Source organism: Corvus moneduloides, chromosome 21 (genome assembly GCF_009650955.1).
Source record: "Corvus moneduloides isolate bCorMon1 chromosome 21, bCorMon1.pri, whole genome shotgun sequence".
NCBI lineage: Eukaryota > Metazoa > Chordata > Aves > Passeriformes > Corvidae > Corvus > Corvus moneduloides.
The window spans coordinates 8,716,698-8,727,606 of record NC_045496.1 but is presented as its reverse complement, the minus strand read 5'-3'; the positions used below and the strand labels follow the sequence as shown (position 1 = coordinate 8,727,606).

General features: G+C 52.5%; 1 long non-coding RNA gene across 1 annotated transcript; it reads right to left on the bottom strand.

The window, feature by feature from the left end:
* Positions 1–98: 98 nt before the first annotated feature.
* On the bottom strand, positions 99–2,672 carry LOC116454345. Its single transcript, XR_004244072.1, has 3 exons — positions 2,525–2,672; positions 2,148–2,249; positions 99–820 (listed from the first exon to the last, which is right to left on the bottom strand). It is a non-coding gene; the product is annotated as an uncharacterized LOC116454345 (long non-coding RNA).
* Positions 2,673–10,909: the final 8,237 nt, after the last annotated feature.

Sequence of the window (10,909 nt, the reverse complement as noted above, 5' to 3'; positions counted from 1 at the left end):
TGATCCCCTTATCCCCCCACGCTGCCAACACACGATCCCAAGCACTGCAGTGACACCAAACCCATTCCAGGAGAAAAACCACCACACTCCCAACCAGCTGCTTTCCATCCACCTTTACTTGTGGTTGAGCTGTCACAGGAGGGGGTCGGGCAGAGTCCCCCCCACATGTGTGGGGTTTGGGGTTCTGCTGTCATTGCTCTGTGACAGTGCAGGGCTTGGGGGCACATCCTGCTGTGGTCCCTGCGGCCTCCGCTCTGGGGGTGCTGCACATCCCCTGGGTGCTGGCTGGGCACAGGGATAGGGATTCCCACACACCAGAGCTCCGAGACTCCTTATTCCAGCTCAGGAACTGATTTTGCCTTCATGGAAATTGCCTGAAGTTGTACCAATGTCACTGGGAGCACAGTTTGGGCTCACAGTAAAAAAATGCGATTTGCTGCTGGGATGCAATGGCTCCTGCTCCTCCCCTGATATTCCATGGTGTTCCCACATTCCCACAGGTGCCAGGAGCATCTGATACACTTTGGGAATCTTCTTTTTTTTTTTTCCTGCCAGCTAGAAAATTCTGGTCACGAGAGACTGACGAGGACATTTTCTATCAATGGGCTTCTGTGCCGAGAGCAGATACAGCAGGGATTTGCTGATGTTTTCCAATCCCTGGGATACAGGGTTTCTAGCAAAAATCAGTGGGAAGAAATCTTGTGGCCTTCATGGGAGGACCACGAAGGCTTTTATTGTCAGGACCTGCATTGGATGGGTTTGGTGTTGCTGGAGAGTGAGGTTGTTGCTTCAGGGGGTGCTGGAAGCTCTGCCTTTACATCTGCAAATGCACAAGGATGGGAGAAAAGGGAGGGATTTGGGGTTAACCAAGGGGAAAGGTTCTGGGAGGTACAGGAAGGTCCTCTGAAAACCTCAGCTACCCTGATTGCAATTAAACACCCAGCAATTAACTGTAGAAAGGAGCTGAACTTTGCTCAAAGGAGAAGTTTGATTCCTCTCGCTGCTACATCCGAGTGCTTGCCCTGATCCTCCTGGAGCCTCTGCTAAATCCTGGCTCCCACAGAGAGGCGGGAGCTGCTCCTTCCTCTTGCCTCTCCTTCCTCCCCCTCTCCTCCTCTCCTCTCCTGCACCTAATGAAGGCATTAGTGAGGGGAGACATCCCCTTTCCCTTCCCCATGATGGATCCAGCTCTTACTTTAGGGGACAGGTGAAATTCTGGATATTTCATAGGACCCCCTGAGCACACAATTCCCTTTCCTCCCGTCCCACACAGCTCATGGGAGCAGCAGGAAGGGAATGGCTCAGCCCTACACCTTCCCTGGAGTCTCCAGGGCCAGCTCCAAGCTGCTGGCAGAGGCAGGAGGTGACGGGCACACCCTGACCGCCGTGGCAGCTGCCGGGGTTGTGCTCCCGCCTGGCTGCAGCTCTGGGAATGTTTGCTCAGGAGCCACCGGGAGTGACTCAGCCGAACCAGTGCAACCAGTACCGGCGGGGCAGATTCCTGCTATGCTGAGATTGCTCTGCCTGCTGCTCAAAGCTGAGTTCACTTTGACACGGAGCTTTGACACCCTGAGCAGTGCAGTCAGGTGATGCTGGAGAAATTTCCATGTCTCGGCTGAGGCAGGGAGAGGAGCCAGGATGATCCTTGCTGTACCCACCGTGCCAAATTTGGGCTCTGCTGTATCTGCAGAGTCATCCTGGTTTAAATGTGTGGTTTAAATGGGCCAGGGAGGGAAGACTGGGAAGCAAAGACAGGGCTCTCTCGTTGCCAGCTGGGTGTGGGGTGCTGTATTTTGGTGTTTAGCAGGGGCCTGAACGACAAAGAGTGTCCCAGGGACACAGAGCTCTGTGGGAGCAGGTGACATCCTCTTGTTCCTCTAATCCCACCCCAAAGCACGTCTGTCCCCCCTCCCAAAGGCTGCTCTTCGCTCCTCCCCTTTGCCAGGGGCTGTAATGACATTTAACAACAAAACCCAGCGCGGGGAGAGCAGAAACTTCTGCAACTTCTACCCGGTCCTGGGTGCCCAGAGGGGAATGGGGAGGTGCCCCCCACCCCTGACTGAGCCCGGGTGGGTCCTGGGCCCCCCATCCCAGCAGGTTTGGGATGAGGGGCGTGGATGTCCCTGTCCCCACGAGCCCACACTTACTCCGGTGGTGGCTTTGGGGCGCAGCCTGCTCCGGGCAGGGCGGTGGCTCCCGGGGCTCCCGGCTGCACAGGGTCCTCATCTTCCTGGCCACATAGCGGCAGGCTGGGGGGGAAGGGGACACGGGAGACCCTTGCGGCACTGGGAAACAGCAGCTACCCCAAACCAGCCTCCCCAGCCAGCCCGGAGCGGGACCCGCAGCAGAGCGAGTGGAGGGGACTGGATTTACCAGGATAAACGCCACTGGTTTCTGTGCCTGCCGTCCTGGCTGTGCTCCAAACCCCTCCAGCACCAGCCTGGCTCCCCCCACGAGCCAAGGCCATGAAATATGCAGAGTATTTACCCTCCAAGCTCTCTCCTCAAACCAGAGGTTTCCTTACCGTTGATTATTACTCAAACCATTTTCTCGTGGGCTCAGCAAATCTGTCCTTCGCAACCAGCCCGGCTCTCCCTCTCTCTCCTCTCGCAGGCAGCTCTGCAGTGTTGACTCAACAGCCCGGCTTCCTCCTTCCGTCCCTCCCTGCCTCCCTCCCACGGGGATGCTGCTCCCGGAACGCCCGGTCACATGCGGGAACGCGGCTCAGCCCGGCGCTGCCCCCGGGATCCCTGCCCGGGAATGGGATCCCTGCTCCGCCCGGAAAGGAGAAAGCGCTCACAGTGATGGCTCAGGGCAGCTGCTCCGAGGTTTGAGCGAGGGAAAAATAAAAGGTGACCTGGCCTTGGCTGGAGGGGTTGCTGATGTTGCTTTGTGGGCGCTGGAGGAGCTGGATTTGGGATGTGGGAGGCGAACCTTGTGCTGTGATCCTGAACTGGGCTGGAGAGGGTCCCTGCAGTGGGCACTGAGCTTGTGCTGGTGCTCTTTCCTCTCCTTTGCTGCTGCTCTCTCAATGCTGCAGAGACAGTTTTAGAATCACAGGATGGTTTGGGTTGGAAGGGACTTTAAAGATCATCCAGTTCCAACCCCTCTGCCGTGGGCAAGGACACCTTCCACTATTTGTCCCCCGGTCAGACCTTCAAACCCTTTTATACCCACTGTATGAGGGGGGAGGTAAGGGTGACATCCCTAACAGACAAAATGTAGGCAGAAGATTGTCCTTGATTTTTCCAGGGTCTTCACCCCATTCCACCTCCAGAGCACTGATTTAGTCCTCACTAAAGCCAGTTACTGAAGAAATGGAAGTTTAGTGCATCCTTTGACAGACCTTGCTGCCATTTGTGCTCCTCTGTGCTCCTTAATCCCAGTCAGGTGAATTCTGGAAGCTCCTGCTGTGCTCTTTGGCCAGGGCAAGGTGCTTCCCTTCCTATCTCTGCACCAGGCTCTGCTCCAGGCAGGTTGGACTTTGCTTTCCATGGCCTTGCTTTGGGATTGTGAGGCTGGTCAGAGATGGGGTCAATGGAGTGCAGGAATTGCCCCTGACAGTGGAATATCTCCAGTCAGGGAGACTCCACAGCCTCTCTGGTCTCTGCCCAGGCCTCGGGCACTGCCCAGGGTGGAAGTTCTGCTTCTTGTGCAGGGGAATTCCTGGGATCAGTCCCTGCCCGTTCCTCTGGTGCCATTGCTGGGCCCCGGAGCAGAGCCTGGGCCCTGCCCTGAGCCCTCCCTGCAGCCAGGGACACCCAGGGACACCCAGGGCTGAGGGCCCCTCTCAGCTGGGGCTCCCCTCGAGGCTGGGCAGCCCCAGCTCCCTCAGCCTTTCCTGGGCACGGAGATGCCCCAGGCCCTTCCTCCTCTCCAAAACCTCCACTGGTTCCACTCCAGGGAGACCAGAACTGGACACAGAACTGCACCTCTGTTGAAGCCTGCAAGATCTGTAGGTGATGCGAGATCTGTAGGTGATGCAAGATCTGTAGGTGTTAAAAAAAAAAAAAGAAATAAAGAAAAACCCCCAAACCCTGAGCAAGACCCTTCAGGCTTCCCCCCTGGCCCTCCCAACCTCCAATCCCTCTGGAGGACCCCACCGTTCCAGTTCCCAGAGGTCCAGGGGGATGACTGCAGCTTGTGCTGAAGCAAACAGTGAAGGTGGCTGGAGGAACGAACTGTTCCTCTGAGGTTTGGCTTCCCCCCGACTCCACACCCCGTGTGTGGGTGTTCTCCTCACCGTGGAGCGGCTGCCCCGGGTGTGCAGGCACATCCCTCTAGATGGTGCTAAGATAAAGAGAAAAGATGGGTGGTGAGAGGCCTGGGAGGAGAGGCTGCCCCGCTGGGCACTGCCCGAGGTCTCCTGGGCGAGATCATCTCCTCTCCGTGTTCTCCCACTCCTGCAGGTGCTCCCCTGTGCTGCTTGTTGCAGCAAACACATCCTAGATTCTTTTTCTGCTCCCAATTCCCCTTGCTGGTGCATGAGACTCCACAAATCCATCGTGACTTTAATCAGCGCATCTGCTCCTATCCATGCACGAGACCAGACAAGTGCGTTTTTAATGGCAAAAATCCATCTTGGCCGGTTTTTTCCACTTCAACCAGTTTTTACAGAGCAGCGCAACTCATCAGCTGAGTCCTCCTCTATCTCATGCATCATTAACCAGAATCTTAACCAAATTCAAGCATAGATAATGTGTGATTTATTGATGTGGGCAATCAAGAGAGAATCCAGCCTGGCTGCCAGAGAACAGCAAGGATCATTGAGGATTAGTGGTAGGGGAAGTCTTTTAGATCCACGGCTGAGCACATTTCACTCTGGAGTCCCACACGAGCAGTAAATCAGCTGTTGAAAGAGAGCTGCTGTTAGGAGAGACTTTTAAAAAAGGAATAGCAGCATTCAGGTCTGGCTTTTTTCCCATTAAGTATAAAAAGGGCGAGAACAACTCTGTGAAGCTCTGAAGCAGGAGAACTGAGCTCCTCTCCCGGTGCCTTCTGCAGAGGGTGATGATTTCCTACACCCTGCAGTTGTGGGAATGGCTGCAGCAGGGATCTCCTTGGCACCAGCAGGATTGGAACTGAGGAGTCTCTGGTTGTGTGTGACCACAGCCCAATGTCCAGGTGGGTTTTGGTGTCAGTCCTGTGCTGTGCCCTCAGCCCTGGCAGCTGCCCTGCTGTCGCCACTTCCCTTAATCACAGACAGAGGCTGTGACATGTTTTAATTAAATCTCCCCCATCTAGATAGGTTGGCCTGAGCTTTGTCTGTGGTTTCTACTGATACAGTGGAGAAAGATTCCTTTTGCCAAGTTTTGTTTCCAAGAATGCCTTGGCTCCACTTCTGATGAACCCATAAACTGGATTAAGAGCTCAGGGACAGATTTTCTAGCATTTGAAACCCATTATCTGGGCTGGGTTTTCCAAACAGCTCAGTCCCCTTGTAAGCAGCAAATTACAGCCAGGAGTGCTCAGCACTCTGTGGTTTGTGTCGGCCTACTCGAGGCCACGTTTTCTGTGGAGCATCACCCAGAACTCCACATTTTGGGAAAAGCAGGCCAGTTTTCCCAATGCTGATGTGAAACCAGAGTTTACTGACAAAGAGACTCCCCAGCCTCTTGATTCTACTCCAGATGTGCAAAAAAAATCTCAAAAAAATCGGTTGTCACATTGATGCATGGGCTGCAAACTTTCTGTCATCCATTCCAGTCCCTACTGCCCATGAGCACAGAACATCACCTGAAGCTCCTGAGGGACTTCATCTCCAGCCACCAACCAGCCTGGTGCCATTTCAGACCCTCTCTGTGACCTGTGAGTTCTGTAGAGAATTCATTCAGAGCTGTTCCAAGGAGTGTTGTGGAGCTAAATTATGGATTTACAGGTTTGGGTTGGAAGGGGCCTTAAATCTCATCCAGTGCCACCCCTGCCATGGGCAGGGACACCTTCCACTGTCCCAGGCTGCTCCAAGCCCCAATGTCCAGCCTGGCCTCGGACACTTCCAGGGATCCAGGGGCAGCCACAGCTGCTCTGGGCACCCTGTGCCAGGGCCTCCCCACCCTCACAGGGAAGAATTTCTTCCTAAAATCCAACCTAGTCCTGCTCTCCATCATTTTAAAACCATTTTCCCTTGTTCCATCACTCCAGACCCCTGTCCGAAGCCCCTCTCCAGCTCCCCTGGAGCAGTTTTCCCAGTGCTTTTCCCATTTTAGAGAAATGCCCCAAATTTTCCTAGTTTGTTGGTGGATTTTACCCTCAGCACTGCCACAGCTGCCCTTCTCCCAGAACTCCAGGTTAGCTCCACGGTGACACCTTTCATGGCACACCAGCTCGCTTAGGAGGGAACAAACCAGGGGAAGTGGATTCAGGGATCTGCTCCAGTTCAGAAGGAAGCCAAGTGTCCCCACAGGGCTTCCTGCAGAGGCCTGGCACGAGGGGACAGAGGGGTCTCCGTGCCCAGGAGACCCTTGCGATGGCAATCCATGACTGTGGATGACAAGACACAGAAAAGGATTTTTTTGGAGCCAAAGCTGGCACTGTTTTTTCTGGATGCTTCCTTCTTGGCGTGGATGGTGGGGAATTTCTGTTGAATTAAACATTCTTCAGCTGGTTGTGGCTCTTGTCACCTTGGTGGCCTCTTGGTGCCACCGGCCCAGCCCAGCTCTTCCTCTCCCGTCATTGGAAGCAGGGTATTTCTGAGTAATCCATCCCCACACTCACAAATCCGAGGGGAGAGATGAAGGTGATTCCAAGATTTTTATGGCAAAACCCCCCAAATAATTCCCCTGTGCCTTTGCCAGCCCTTGGCTGGTGACGTCCTTGCTGGGAGGGAAGAGAGACACCAACACAGCTCAGAACAGACAGCCACGCCACGGAAAATGCCCAACCCAGGGAGGTCTGGGGCTGTGTCAGAGCCCCAGGCTGAGCCAGCAGATTGGTTTGTCCCCTGTGGGGCACGGGCAGGCGTTGGCAGCGATGCCAGCCGGGTTTGGCACGTCCCCAGGCACTGGAGCTCCCTCGGGGCGTGTTCCATCCCTGCTGCTTGCCAGTCATTCCAAAGCCTGGCCCGGCCTCCCTGCTGCTGTCAGCCTTGGCAGGGCACCTCTAGCAATTACTGGCACCCTCGGAAGGAAGAGTATTTTGGGATGTTTCCCTGCAGAACACCGGATAAAGATCCCAGAGCCCTGCAGCTCCTCTGGAGGGACGGAAACGAGGGAACAAATGGCTCAGAGCTTCAAGGACTTCTGTGGGTCTTCTTCAGCAGCTGTGCCATGTAGGGTGGCCATAAAACCCCAGGCAAACCAGGCCTACATGGAAAACAGTGCTCAAAACTGATGCCTTCGGTTTTAACTTTCATATTTTTCAAATCCTGCACTGCCTGGTGTGTCACTCTGGAGTTTCTTGGAGCCTGTTCACTTCTGCTCTCTCGTGCTGGGCAGACATAACAAAGCCTCTCCAGGCTTGCTCTCCAAGGACACCCAGACTGCCCTAGGCCCAAAAACTGTAAACCAAAAGCTTCTGAAAGGGGGGCAAGCTGAGGGGAATTACATCATTAACTGAAGCTTTAATTGGAGAATTAACCCTGCTATGCCAATGAACCAAACCTATAAAAGTGTGAAGAACTCATGACCTGGGGTCCACCTTGGGGTCCATCCTGGCAGTGGCCTCTGGCTCCCCAGGGGTACCTTTGAAGGCCTTTCAGATAAATACCTGCCTTTATTCCCTTACTCCTGTCTAGTCTCTGTTTTTGGGTGGTCTCTCAAGGCATCAAAACCCTGATGGATTGGGATAGTTCACCTTCCTTCTTATCCCCACAGCCAGATGTGCGTCAGAAAGAATTTTATGTGGCACAATTTGCACTTGAAAAAGGCCCTTTGGGTGTCCCTTGTCATTGCATCATCAGAGGGCTCATGTACAGAGTGTTCTTTGGATGTTCCTCACCATCCCTGCTGCACTTCCCTCTGGGTGACCAGCTCGTCACTCCCCTTCCTCTATCCCCCCTTCCACTGTCTGCAAGGAGGTTTTGGGGTGGCTGGTAGATCTTGGAATCTTTCACCCTTTAAATCCCAGAGTATTCAACACCAGAGTATTTGATGCCTTTTAAAATAAAGAATAAATAAATAAGTAAATAAGTAAGTAAATAAATAAATGTATTACACACAGCCTTTATTTTCTAGTTTATTCCTTCCTCCTTGTTGGGCAGCTGGGGAGAATGAAGCACGTTGTTTTTTCTCAGCAAACTGAAACAAGGAGGGTGTTTGGAACTGTAGCTTTCCCCGTGTTTCCTTTTCCTCTCTTAGCTCAGATGAATGCAGAACCCCTTTTTTGGGGCATCTCTCTTAACCCTTTTTATCTACATCTCAGGTTACATCTTAACATTTATCACTAAATCCTCAGATGGTTTTTACCCTGATATCTTCATCTCTAGGTGTTGTATTTCTCATTCTGATTTTCTGAAAGTCTTCTTTTGCTGCTCTGCTGGTTGTTCCTGACACTTTCTGTTTTTTCTGAATGGGGAGCTTTGCTACTGAGCCTTTCTTTTCTCTTACAAGCTGCCCACTCTTTGCTTCTCTCTGATTTCTTTCTGGTTTCAGGTTTCAGTCCCTTCAGGTTATGAACAGAAACTAAAACCGACTGTTCACATGATCTGAAACAATTTAAAAGCCCAAATTTGCCTTCTCTCTAAAAGCTGTGGTTGTGTTTTTCACTCGGCGTGGGCACCAGTACAACCACACCAGTACAAACCAGTGCCCAGGCTGGGTTTAGTGGGACATGGGACAGCGAAGCAGCTGGCAAGAAATTGCCTCTGGCTCAGGCTGTTCTGCTTAAATAGTTGTTAATTAATAAAACTGTGTTTAATTCCTTCTCCTCCCCTCAGTGAAACCATTGCTTTGGGATTGGTTTGGGGCGTGGTTAATCAGGGATTGGGGAAAGTTTAAGATTTGAGCTGCGCCTTGCTGAGCCCAGCTTGTCTGGAGCCATGGGGAAATCTGTGCCAAAGGATTTATTAGGGGCAGGCTGGACCAGGGCCGTGCTTGGCTGTTGCTACCTTTAATTCAGGAAAAAAATTCCTTACTCTCCTTTCTCCTTACTCTTCCTGCCTTCCCTTCCTATTAAAAAGTGAATATTGCCTGGTGTATCCTGGATTTTGGGCACAGCTCAAGGATCGATGCATCAGCTCCAGGGTGTGTTTTACTTAAAGCTCTTCCTCGTGGTGGGAGATTTCTACAAAGCCTCAAAAATCGTTTCTTGAAGGAGAAAATAACCCAGTGGATTTCATACTCCTGGGGAATTTTTTCACTAGGCGAAGTTTAGGTGAAAAATTGAAGGAGAAGTTGTAGGACTTGGTGGTTTCCATTGAGATTTTCTCCTGTGCCTTGAAAAGGGATGGAGCAAAAGGTTGGTCCTCAGCCAGGGCAGTGTTTATACCCCTGTTAGAGACAGAAATAAATGTGATTAACTCCACAGCCACTGCTGCTGTGCTCTGTCGGTCTTGGGAGCAAATTAAATCAGAACTCTGCTGCTAACTTAGGTGGGGCTGAGGGTTTTAAGGCAGGCCAGGGATTTAGCTGTTAATATTAATGGAACATTTATAGAGGAATTTCTCTGGGCTGCTTTACAAAGCAGCCCAGGGTGGCCTCAGGGCAGGCTCTTGGCTGCACGCACCTGAGGTGACTTTTACTCGTGGTGATTTTAAGTCTCTGGCATCAGCTGCCCTGAGTTTAATGTGGTTAGCCTGGATTTACAGCATTGTAAGTGGGGCTGAAATCAAGTTTGCTGTGCCTATTAGAGGGTGAAATTGATGTCTTTGCAAAGAGCCCAGCCAGCCAAAACTTCTGCAATGCTGAAATCTCAGCGTGGGCTTTGAGAACCGCACGACAGATTTGCAGTGGGACTTGTGGTGTGGGTTGTGAAGCCTGGAAAATCCCAAACAAAGGCCTGAGCCACCCCTGCAAGGCAAACTGATTTCATCAGCCTTGGCACAGGCAGGGGAAGGTCACAGAATCCCAGAATATTCTGAAGTGGAAGGGGTCTCCAGAAGCAGGGAATGCAGGCGTAAGAGCTCTCCAGGAGTCCCCCCTGGAAGGGACAGGTGATGCCTCCTCATCCCTGGGCACGGGCCCCACTGGGGCCATCCTGCCCTCCCTGTGGAGCCAGGGAGCCTCCTGAGGATCCATCCCTCCTTGTCAGTCCTCGCTTTTCCCTGGGAGCCAGGCCAGGTGGGAAGGATGTCAGGAATTCTCTGGGACATTTCCTCAGCAGGAACAAGTCAGGTGCCCAGAGCAGGGCAGGAGGCACCAGCTCTGCTCCAGGCTCTGCTCTCCCCGTGCTCCTCATTTCTCATTTTCCCACCTCCTGCTCAGCCAAGGCATTTTCCTCCCATTTCAGGGACTGCCCTTGGTGCTGTTTGGGCAAAGTAGCCTTGGGAGAGAGGCTGGATGGGATGGGATGAATCCCACAGCACATCACGGATCCCTCAGCTCACTCCAGGGCATGTGGCACTGCCCTGTGACACCCAGCCTGCAGTGGGACCCCAAACACCGGGATTTTGGGGGTTCTGGGCTGCTGCTGCTGCTCCCTGTGCAGCCCTGCCACTCTCTTCATGCCCTGGATATTGCCAGGAACAATGAATAGAGCAGGATTTGGGTGGGAGATGGGAAGAGGCCTCAGCTGGGAGTTAAATAGCTGAGGGGCTTGGGCTGTTCGGAGTTTTTTTCTAAAGAAAGATCTCAAAAATTGTTAATTTCAGTTTTCTAGCTTAGAAGCAAAGGTGCATTGATTCCAGGAAAATGTTATTTCCTCCTTGGTATAAATCTAAATTTAAAAATCCCCTAAAAAGACAATTCATCACCTCCTTCCTGACTCTGGATTATTGAATATTCACGTGTTAAGAATTACGGTCTCCTCTGATCAC